Raw genomic sequence first — 12,206 nt, 5'->3', positions numbered from 1 at the left:
CCAACACATTTCTTCTAATAATTTTGCCGAACCAGTAAATATAATTTGTAACTTGGATCTGGCTTTCCCTTTCTACTTTCAGACAACATTTACCAATTATGGGAATTAACAACTCTGTCATTGTCGATTATCATGAGAAATGGCTGGATAAGCCTACCAGTTTTCTTCCACATGAAAGTTGCCCTTTAGTTTTCTCAGCTGACATTCACAGGCACTGTCTTTTCTATGCTATGAGTGAGTCTTGCATTTTGACTTTGCTCAGTTTTAGCCAGGTTAGAAATATCACAAACCACAATTCTGAACTGAAATTTCCATGGGGGTAGTGTGGGGAGGAACAATGATTATCTTTTGTTCCTTTGTTGCAATTGATGATATTTTTCATGGGGGCATTGGGTAGAGAAAGTGATGGATTTTAATTTGCGATAAATGTGATCAGGTGCTATCCTTGCTGTTTCCTCCACAAGCCGCTTTCCTTTCCTTTCACCATTCTACCTTCTTTTTTTCTCTTTCTGAATCATGTGTCCTCTTGAGAAGGAAGAAAAATGCCTATCAAATAGTTTATAGAATGTAACTATTTGATAAACAGTTACTTTATTTTTTGGTGCAATCACAAAAAGCAATGTCAAAAATGGCATGCATTTTTGTAACGTAAGACCAGGATTAAACAATTCCTCACATGCACATGCTAAGTATGAATGTTAAATGATCTCTATTGTCATGAACCACTGTCTGCCACACCATTACCTTATGAAAATAAATGAAATAAACTGACCCTTACATTGTTATATAAAATCTAGTTTCTAAATTTAAAGGCCTTAATTACTTAAGTCAGAAGTGTTTTGTGTTGTCAAAGAAGGGGGTAGGCATGCTTTTGAAACTGAAAAACCCTATGATACTCAGCCCAAGATTATTCTTTTTGTCATTACATCAAGAAATGATAGAAATAGGTAACAAGCATGTTGCTCGGTCATTTGTATTGGCAGCCTAATGTTGCCTAATGACATTCATCTGTATTCACATTATATTTCAGAGTTTCCTGAGTAATAAGAACATAGGCAATATGTTTAAGCTTCTCTTTAATACTAATTCTGTTATTATTTATTTATTTATTTATTTATCTATATTTTATATGTTTGACCAATTAAGCATAGAAAACATCTGAAATTTTCAAACACAGTGTTCTTCAGGTTTTTTAAAATATGATAAACTTATAGAAAAAGAGAGAATTATAAGAGTAAAAACATCATGAGAGTATCATAAGGATTATTTATAGTTTTAAATAACATTTCTGAATTCCAGCTTCTGGTTTCTCATAAAATCATCCAAGAGACAATGGGGACATCTGATTCTAAAATCCATATGTTAGCGTTGGCTATTCTGACCAATGCCAATAGCCAATAGCATTGGCTATTCTGACATTTAGCAATATAATTGCTACTAAGTCACTTTGGAATCTCTTCACTAACCTCCATCATTTGGTATTAGATCCGGGGGCATTCAAATCAGTTGTGCTTTTGGTAGTTATGCATTAACAATGCTAATTAGATAATATGAACATGTTAGAGTAAATGAAAGATAGGGCATAACAATGTGGGACATCTTTCTAAAATGTAATTTTTTTGAGAGGATGCCTAATAAGAAACAAGAATTACTATTCACCCAGGGTATATTAACAAGCACAGTAAAAAATTTTCTTTAATTTGGAAATTACATTTTAAAATCATTTTTAAAACTATCTTAGTGATATGTATTATTAAATAATGATATGTATTGTGAAAACTGTTTAGAATTTTTCCTGCATATTTCTATTTATTTATTTTTTTTAATGTTTATTTATTTTTGAGACAGAGAGAGAGCATGAACAGGGGAGGGTCAGAGAGAGAGGGAGACACAGAATATGAAACAGGCTCCAGGCTCTGAGCTGTCAGCACAGAGCCCGACTCGGGGCTCGAACTCACGGATCGCAAGATCGTGACCTGAGCCGAAGTTGGCCGCTTAACCGACTGAGCCACCCAGGCGCCCCTTTTCCTGCATATTTCATGTTACATATACATTTCTCCTCTTTCTAGTATATCACATAGAACTACATACACCAAGCCAATTATGTTCACTTGCTACTTCTCAAAATCAAGTGGTTCTTTGCTTAAATATGTATAGCAGCGAAATTTGTTTTACCTACAAAACTGTCATACTTATTTTACTAGTCTTTCTGATAGCTATTAACAAGCAAAGATTTAATCTCACAAAGTCACTGACATTAAACGTTTTTATTCTTATATTCTAAATTTCATTAAACCTGCTTTAATGGTAAAGAACATACATATAAATCATATTGGATTTATGTTTTATAAAGAAATGGTGATATGTCTAGATTAACGATCCAAAACAATAACTATGAATCAATCCGTAAGCCGATTTAACGTTTATTTTAAGAGCTATTAGTACAGGTTGGTTGTCTCTGAGTGTTTGTGGATATTTAGTGTTCAAAGTTGTTAGTTCAGAAATTAGTTCCAAGGAAAAAATATTGAAAATTTAATTCCTTATTAATTAGGATTAATCTACATTTTCATAGATATACATTAAATGAAAGCATATTTCATTCTACAGCATTCTATCCACAAACAGCTTATGCTAGTTATGTGAAGACAACTACTTTGTAGAAAATAAGATCTACCATTTTTGTACCCACCTCCATCCTTTCAGCTCCAATAATAGCACACATATCAAAGTCTTTGAGTAAAATCACATACAGGCTAGGTTCAACAGATGGTACTAGATTTTTTGAAACACTTCAGCACGTTTTTTGACCTATAAGCCTTGTCTCCTAGTGGAGGACCTCTCAAGTATTCAAGGGAAGAAATCAGAGATCCAGCTGTGGCGTTTCCTCTAATCTCATCTTATGAAGACTATTAATGCCATTTCTAGATCAGCTTTTCTTTTGATTACTTGGGAAAAGGAAGAGGCAAGTAAAATAGTGTCTCCCTTTGGAACCCTTCACTTTCTCATTTTCACAACTTGACTTAACAGGAATATTAAGAGCTCGCTTACAAAGGAATGAAAAATTATCTATACTAGCAGAACCTAAAACCAGAGAGAGACAAGTACAGTTGAGTACAACTTCAACCACAGTAGGTAAGTATTTTTAAAGCATTTATTCCAATAGAAACTAGGTGATAGAAATAGTAATAGGAACATGTGTAAAAATAGTATGTGTTCTTAAAATAGTACCAAAAAAGGAATAAAATACTATGAATATTTGTGAAACACCAATTAAAAAGAAGATTTTAGTAACTGACTTAAAAATTGATTTAAAAATCAATGATTTTAAAATCATTAGAAAAATATAATTTATCATAAACAGGATTCTGTTTCTTCCAAGTTCCTAAGTACATACTTATGTTGAATATTTTAATACTAGTTCTATAGTCTTATTGCCTTAATTATGCATATAATTATTATTATAGGAATGAAAAGTGGAAGAAATTTTATCAGCAACATTTTCAAATTACATGTGTTTTTCCCTTCTCTACCTCATTAAAAGTAATTACTAATTAAAAACAGAAAAAATAAAATACTTAAGTAAGAAATGCATCACACCAAAAAAGACACTTACAAATCCTAAGTGGTGTAATTAATTATTCTCATAATAAAACCACACTTACTCAATGACACACTCCTTAACTAACTAGAAAATTCTGATGGTATCTTTTGTCAAGAAATAAGTAATTTCAAAATAAATGTTAATTCTTACCTAATTTAGACATATCAAGATATACCCTAATTTACTGTGATAAAATGTCTGGAATTTTTTAATACTAATTGCTTATCTGTAAACTATTGTATGTTTATATCAGAATATGCATTGCAAAAATAAAACAAAATAGATTTAATAAGAGATCTAGAAATTTTCCTTTGGTATCAATGGATTAGATAATTTGGACTAACTCTTCTAAAGAAGTAACATAACAAACAACAACAAAAACAACCCTGGAATAAATACAAATACAAATTTTAAAAGACTATATGAGAGACATATTCTTTCTCATTCCTTCTTATTTTTATCTCATGAAAGAGATAACAGGACAGTGAGGAATTGCTCAATCTATGCCTTGGAGAGAACTGTAACTTTGAGAGATAAGATTGCACCTTGAGTCACAAATCCCTTTAGGAAATTTTCCATCTTGAGAACATGGCTGAGGCTTAAAGCCTTTTGGTGGCTTTTGTTCCTCCAGCCATATAGGATACGTGCAATAATGGACTAGATGCTGTTTGTACTTGAACTTGAAGATGTCTTACTCTGCAAGTGAATAGGATGGACTACAGCTCACTTTTATCTAGGTGTCTCATAAAATATAAAATCTTCCCCTGCATAGTAAAATAATATCATCCTACTCATTCGATCATTATTATAAGCAATTCTGAAAATAAAATTCCCAATAAACAATTAAGGATAATATGGCATTCACAGAGAGAAGACAACATGATGAGAATAAGCAGAAATACCACACAGTAGTAACAAACTCACCAGAATTATAAAATGTATTGCTTATGAAAATATAATAAAGTTAGGAAATTTGACAAAGACCTTAGACATGCAATCAATAAACATTATAAATTCATGGAAGAGCCAAGTAGAAATTATATAAGTAGAAAATGTAGTAAGTGAAATTAAGAATTAAATTGTTGTACATAAGAACAGATTAGACACAGTAGAAAAGAGAATTAGTAAACTAGGGAAGAGATTAAAAGAAACACTACAGAATGAAAAGCAAAAAGGTAAAGAGTTGAAAATATGGGTGAGGGTAACAAAAATAGGTTTGTGTGGAACCTCAAAAGGAGAAAACAAAGAAAATAAAACAAAAGTAATACGTATTTGAAGAAATAGTACCTGAGGATTTTCCATTGAAAGATACCAATCATCAGATTGAAGATCATCAAATGTGAAGCAAAGAAAACAAAAAACTAGAATAATCTACACCTAGACACTTAGTAGTAAAATTAGAGAAAAATCAAAGAGAAAGGATATTCTTAAAATTATGCAAATAAAAAAATAACAGATTGCCTTCACAGTAAGTAAACTAGAAAAGTAACTGATATCATTAACAAAAACAGGAACAAGAAGCTAGTGAATGATATCGTATAGATGATAAAACAAAATAAAATCAACCTCAATATTTTATACATATAAATAAAAAATAAATAAATGCATTTTTTAAACTTTTTTTAATGTTTTTATTTTTGAGACAGAGAGAGACAGATCATGAGCAGAGGAGGGGCAGAGAGAGAGGGAGACACAGAATATGAAGTAGGCTCCAGGCTCTGAGGTGTCAGCACAGAGCCCATCGTGGGGCTTTAACTCACGGATTGTGAGATCATGACCTGAGCTGAAGTCGGATGCTTAACCGACTGAGCCACCCAGGCGCCCCAATAAATATGTTTTTAAAAACAATAAGAACATTGATCTCTAGTAAACTTGTCTTAAAGTAAATTCTGCAGGAGATTCTTCTGGCGAAGGAAAATGCTCCTAGGTGGAAGCTCAAAGATGTGTGAAGGAAAGCAGAGCAAAGAAAGTGTTTAAATGTAACTATTAAAGTTTAACATTATACCTTGACACTTCAAGAATGCCTGATAACATAAAAGAATATCTTCATAACCCTGGGGTAGAGAAAGATTTTTTAAGGCACAGAAAAAAAAAACAAAAACAAAAAATCAAAATGAAAACAAACAAAAACAACAGCAACATCAAACTCACCACAAGGGAAATGATTTACAAGTTTAACCACATGATAATTTACATGACCTATTCCTCAAAATATACTTTTAAGAGACCAAAACTGTAAGCTGCCAAGCAGGAAAAGATACTTGTCATCCGCAAAACAAGCTCATATGTAGAATGAATAAAGATCACCTAAAAATCAATAAGTAAATGACAAAGTCCAAAGAACCACCAAACAAAGACTTGAACAAATACTCTATGAATTAATTAATCCATATGGCTAAGGAAAATCTAAAAAGTATTTAACAATATGTGTAATCAGGGAGAAGCAGGTTTAAGCCAAAACTTTCACACTGGCATAAATTACAAAGTCTCGTGATAGCAAGTGTCAGGAAGAATATGAAACAACATAAATTCCTATATTCCTGGAGGGAGAATTCACATATATAGTTTCTTTCCCCATTGGTAAATAAAGTCTCTTCTACACAAACTTGCCCCGCCAGTTCATGTTTCCAAAGACAAAGTTATCCATGTGCCTTGTGGAAGCCGAAAGTGACACAGAGAAGGCAGAGTGTTTGTATGTTATATATATATTGTATTTTATATATATATAAAAATTAAGAGAGGTAGAAATGCATATATTTTCTAGATCTTTAATACATTAGACAGCGAGGGTGAGGGGTGGGGGAAAGAAGAGGTCTAATTTGGGAGAGAAGAATCTGGTTTTGGAATTAGGATTTAAAAAAATACTGAGTTTATCCTAAAAAAAAAAAAAAAAAGAATCAGTAGAGAGGAAAATTCTGAGAATACAAGTGAAAATGGAATTATTTCCACCACAAATTGTGAAGGAAACCAGAAGGAGTTATAATCATAAGCGTAAATAAAGTATGTAGCAGTTAGTTAAAATAAAAAGGTCATTTTTTCCTGTGTCATTGGAGGGATCTAAAAGTTATGGGAAGATATTTTAAAAAGACTTTTCAATAAGAGATTTTCTGTACAACTGAGCAAAGTTTCTTGTACAAAATTGGAAATTCATTTTGTCATCTCTTTATAATTATGTAATAAGGACAATACAGAATTATAGACAGGACTATATTTTGATAACACTGAAAGACATCTTACATGTTACAATATTAAGTCACATTTTTTTCAGTCATGATTTTGATGCTCTTTCCACGATCTTATAAATGTAGTACAATTACCATTCAACTTTTCTCTTCAAGTATATTTAATTTCTCTCTTTTAAATAAATTATATACAGTTGAATTTTAAACTGAAATATGGGAAGAATCAGTCTATTCATTCAGTGATATGTATGACAGTAACAATTTGGGAAATAATTCTTTTTTATGAGGAATAATTTCACTTTGAAATTTGACCTAACAAAAATTGTATCCAACAAAGAGCTGGGTGATGATTACCCAAAGTAATCAAGTTAATTTTAACATTTCAATTTGGAAAACTTCAAAGGTAGAGACAACTGGATGATTTTAACATTATAGGTATATAAGCTGGAATAATAAGGTATTGATATTTCAAGCTATATTATATCCAGTTTAAAATCTCTTTACAAGTGAGTGCTCCTTGGAGGACTAAGGTAAAAAACAGAAAGTAGCCGTAAGCATTTATTCAGCACTTACTATTTGTCAGACACTGTTCTAAGTACAATAAAACCTTGGATTGTGCGTAACCTGTTCTGCTGGTGTTCTGCAAGACGAGCAAACATTTCTAATACATTTTAACTTGATAAACGAGCGATGTCTTGCTATGAGTAGTATGTGACACTGAACATATCACAACTGAGCCAGTTGTTCCTCTCTCTCTCTCTCTCTCTCTGTCTCTGTAGGATTGTGGGTGACAGTCTCCCATGCTTGGATGCTCTGTCTCAGGCCACAGTGTTTCGCAGAAATTAGTGGTTTTTCAGAACATTGGAAGGTGCCCACAACTGGCACTAGTGTATTTTTTTTTGGCATTTCAAAGCACCTATGGACAGTTCTTTACTTTTCCACACAAGAGTAAGCTTAGGAATGTTTTGCTTCATTCTGGGTCAGGCTGCCAGCAGACATAGACCCTTCCTCCACTGCCTTATTGCAAGTCACATTAAATAGTGGTTAAAAGAGTTTATTAATACTGTACTGTAGCCAATATTCGTGCAAGCATATACAATGGCTCCCATGCAGAAAAAGATTCCATTGAGCCAATACATAGCAGGGATTCCATTAGTGATAGTGAAGATCATCCTACACAATAACCCTCCTCTCTCTTGTCTTCCTTACACCAGCCATGAAGATTTTCAAAGGTAAGCGTACGTTAATTTTTCTTTATATGTTGTATTTTCATTATTTTGTATTATATTAAGTACTATAAACTTAAAACAATTAATGTTTATTTATTTGTGTGTGTGTGTGTGTGTGTGAGAGAGAGAGAGAGAGAGAGAGAGAGGGAGAGAGAGAGACAGAGAGGGAGAGAGGGAGAGAGAGGGACAGAGTGAGAGGGAGACAAAGAATCAGAAGCAGGCTCCAGGTTCTGAGCTGTTAGCACAGGGCCTAACGCAGGGCTCAAACTTGTGAACTGTAAGATCATGACCTGAGCTGAAGTCTGATGCTTAACTGACTGAGCCATCCAGGCACCCCTTATAATCATTTTTATATGAATATTTTTGGGTTATGGAACAAATCATCTGAGTTTCCATTATTTCTTATGGGGAAATTCGCTTTGATATACAAGCACTTTGGATTACAAACATGTCTCTGGAATGAATTATGCTCACAAACCAAGATTTTACTGTATTTGATTAATTTAGTCTTCACAACTACCCTAAGAGGTAATGATGTTATGATCCTGCTTTTTTTTTTTCCTTTGTCTCTTTTCCACTCCCACTCATTTGTAATTCTATTACGTGAGAAAGAGATCAATGAAACTTCACCAGCCATTTGGTGATCAAATAGGAACTTTCCCCAACGCACTAAGTATGGCTAATGCAAAGGGAAGAGTTCTGGTCTTTGATCACAATTACAGAGAAGAAAAAAAAATACTATCTTAGGGTGTCTTGCAAAGCAATCATCTTAAAAAGATACATGCTAATGACAATGAAGTCTGAAGAGCATGGAGGATAAAAGCATGAAATACATCATCAAGAAGACTCACATTTGAGACATGACTTGGATACCTTTGATTTCTAATGCACACTATTCAGAAGACCTTTTTAAGAACACTTTTTACGTTTATTTATATTTTTGAGGGAGAGAGACAGCGTGAGTGGGGGAAGGGCAGAAAGAGAGGGTGACACAGAATCAAAGCAAGCTCCAGGCTCCGAGCTGTCAGCACAGAGCCCGACATGGGGATCGAACTTGTGAACTGTGAGATCTTATCCTGAGCTGAAGTTGGACGCTCAACTGACTGAGCCACTCAGGCACCCCCAGAAGACTTTTGACTAATTATTTAAACTCTGTGATTTAAACTCTCAATTTTTCCATCTCTACAATAAAGATGGTGCCTAACTCTTAAGAATATTGTGAAAATATGATATTTTAAAATACTTATTACTGTGCCTGGTCTTTAGTAAATTCTGGATATGCCACAGCTGTTACTACTAATGAAGAGCTATTGAAGTTTGTGTAAGTTAAAATAGGTCTCATTTTACCATGTATAGAAATATAACATTATGATCTGTTTGAAAAAAGGGCTGCTTATATAAATTGTATTGGTTTGATTTTCATTGATATTACTTAAACATAAGAAAAAAATCCAGGCTCATGACCCATAAGGCAATTTAGGCTCTACTTTAGTTCTACTCTTACATACACTCTAAGTGCCTTTAATGTACTTAACATGTATGTTAAAAAAAAAAAAAAACAAAGCCTATTGAACATAATGATAATCACTTTCTACCTTCAAAAATCAAGAAAAATATAATGAAATGTTGAAATTATCAAATATCTTTCTACTGTACAATTTGTGGAATAAATACCATGTGTGATTTGAGAAAATCTGAAATTACTCTCTAAATGCCTAAATTACTGAATACGTGAAATACTGAATAAATCTACTATCTCTAATAATCTTTTAAAAGCTTCAGTATGATCACTTATAAATGGAATTCAGTGTAATAAATTACGAGGAGCAATTGCATAGACATGAGAAGGAAAGAATCTAACGTGAAGAGTTCGCCCGTGAATCCTCATTTGTCACTCAGGGCAAAGCAATCAGCTAATCACTACCCATTTCCTGTATGTTAACAGTGTGTTCAGTGCTGTGTTAAAAAGCTATTACAGATATAAGGATAGAATGTTAACCTGTGTTCGTTCCTTCAACTTATCTCAAGGAAACCCCAGGATGTTAATGTTGGAGTCAATCAAATGACACATTATTTGCTCTGTCTTTAATAAATTGAAATTTTGTCACCAATTTTTAGATTACAGTCAGTCGGCAGAGCTAAATGAATTAACTATTCCCTCCATGCAATGTAATATAGATTTTGAGCATTTCAGACTGGAAAAAGATTTTAGTATTGTTTGCCTAATTAAAACAATTCAGGTAAAGGGGAAGATTGTTGTTTGCCTTAACACACTGCTATTAACTGATAAAACTGAAACTGGGATCCAGAGCATTCGCCTACACTATGAAGTTTTACAGAGTTAGAGTCTCCCTGTTATGTTGCAGCGAATAGACCTGAAAGATGCAGAATTGAATGCTGGCTGTTCATTTTGGCAGCTCTTCATAGCTTCAGAAGACTGGGTCTCAGCTATGCGAATTCAGAAACAAATTTAACAATTCATCCAGAATTAATTAAACTATTGGGGATTGACTGAGCTAATCAAAATCACAGGATACTTTTGTTTATAGTGGAATACCAATTTATTCATTTACAATTGGGAAAGCATCAGGTTTAGTAAGTAGTGTCAGCTGTGAGCCTGGGAATCTCCTTTCTAATGCACAGGTCAAAAGCTTTCAAGATTGATGAACAGAAAATTACAAAAAAGGGAGTTGGCTATTCTCAAGCCAGTCAAGCTCTAATCAGCTAATGAATTGCCCTTTTCAACTCTAAAGACATTTCTGTCTAGAGAGCCTTTCTTTTCCTTGTCACTTTCAAGTTTACTGACAAATTCTCAGCTCTTAGCCTCCTGTTTTTTTGTTGTTTTTTTCTCCATGCAAATGACCATATGTTTGCAACTAGAGTATTAACTCAGGTATGCTGTAAGAGTTGAGCATATAAGAGCCTTCTTCACATCAGTTAATGTTCCCGTAGTCCTGGGCTTGGCAAATGATGCCCACACACCAAATCAGGCCCACCGGTTGTTTCTGTAAGTAAAGTTGTATTGGAACACAGGTATATTCCTGTATTACTGTATTGTCTATGGCTGATTTCAGTTATATAGGCAGAGCTGAGTAGTCATTACAGAAACCTTATCGTATACAAAACCTAAAATATTTATTCTCTGGCTCTTCATACAAAATTGCCTCATCATGGAAATACCACACTGCCGATTTTACATCCCTTCACCATGCTTTAGTTATTTAAATGTGAACTATTGGATTCTCCTTTCTAGGTTCACAACACTAAGCATAAAATAATTACACAAAGAATACATGAAAATTGTTCCCATTTATAGATGGGTGAATTTGTAAATTACCACTGTATTTTTTATCTTCTCTGAAGCTTCCATAAATAACGAAGGGAGGAGTTTCTATAACTATGACAATTGACGCTCTTAGAGTACAAAAAAAATAATAATGTAAAAGTGAGTCAAGTTTGTCATTCCCAAATGTAAATTCCTAGTTCCTGATGGTAGCATCCTACTGGGTCTGTCTTCTCCAAGTTTATCATGTAGAACAATGATCATTTCTTCTCTCTTTTTAACATCCAATCAAAATACCAATTCTCAGGACACATTTCGCAGCCAGAAGGAAAGCAATCTGATTATCCCATGTAAGTCATTCACAGTACTAATCTGTGAACAAGCCTGATTTCCAAGAGAGAATTTACATTTTAATAGGGAACATTTTAATTCAAATGTGTCTTTAACCACCAAAATGCTTAGTAGAAATACTTATGAGAAAGAAAACCTTCTAAGGAACGCTTGTCAACTCTGACACCATTTTCTCACTAAGAAATCAGAGGGACCTACATCTGACATAGACAGCCTTAATGTTCCGCTCAGTTTGACCAAATTTTAGACAAAACCTGTCTAGATTATAGTTCTCTGACCTTTTTCTTAGAGCATTTGCTTTGAAAATTTGCTATTGGAAATTCTTTCTCTGCCCCTTAGAGATGTAAATCATCTGGCCAGTTATGCCACCCAGGAATGCCTTTCTCAAGGACCTCAGAGCCATCCCTGTGAAATGTAATCATCAAGGAAGATATGTTCTTACCCCAGTCTCTCTGAGGTGTGAGGCTAACTCCAACAAGCACCAATGAGCAGACACGCTTGGCCTCATCAAATTGACCAACATCATTTTCACCCCATTACCCTTCAGTACCTTTCAATTT

The 12,206-nt window shown here is 33.7% G+C and overlaps 1 protein-coding gene across 6 annotated transcripts in view; it reads right to left on the bottom strand.

Moving 5' to 3' along the window:
- The window catches only part of FSTL5 (follistatin like 5), a 1,137,298-nt gene that overhangs the window by 250,594 nt on the left and 874,498 nt on the right, over positions 1-12,206 (bottom strand). The gene's annotated exons all lie outside the window — the stretch shown is intronic.

This window comes from Prionailurus viverrinus, chromosome B1, assembly GCF_022837055.1.
Source record: "Prionailurus viverrinus isolate Anna chromosome B1, UM_Priviv_1.0, whole genome shotgun sequence".
Classification (NCBI taxonomy): Eukaryota; Metazoa; Chordata; class Mammalia; order Carnivora; family Felidae; genus Prionailurus; species Prionailurus viverrinus.
The sequence above is the reverse complement of the archived record's forward strand: the minus strand, read 5'-3'. Positions and strand labels throughout refer to the sequence as shown.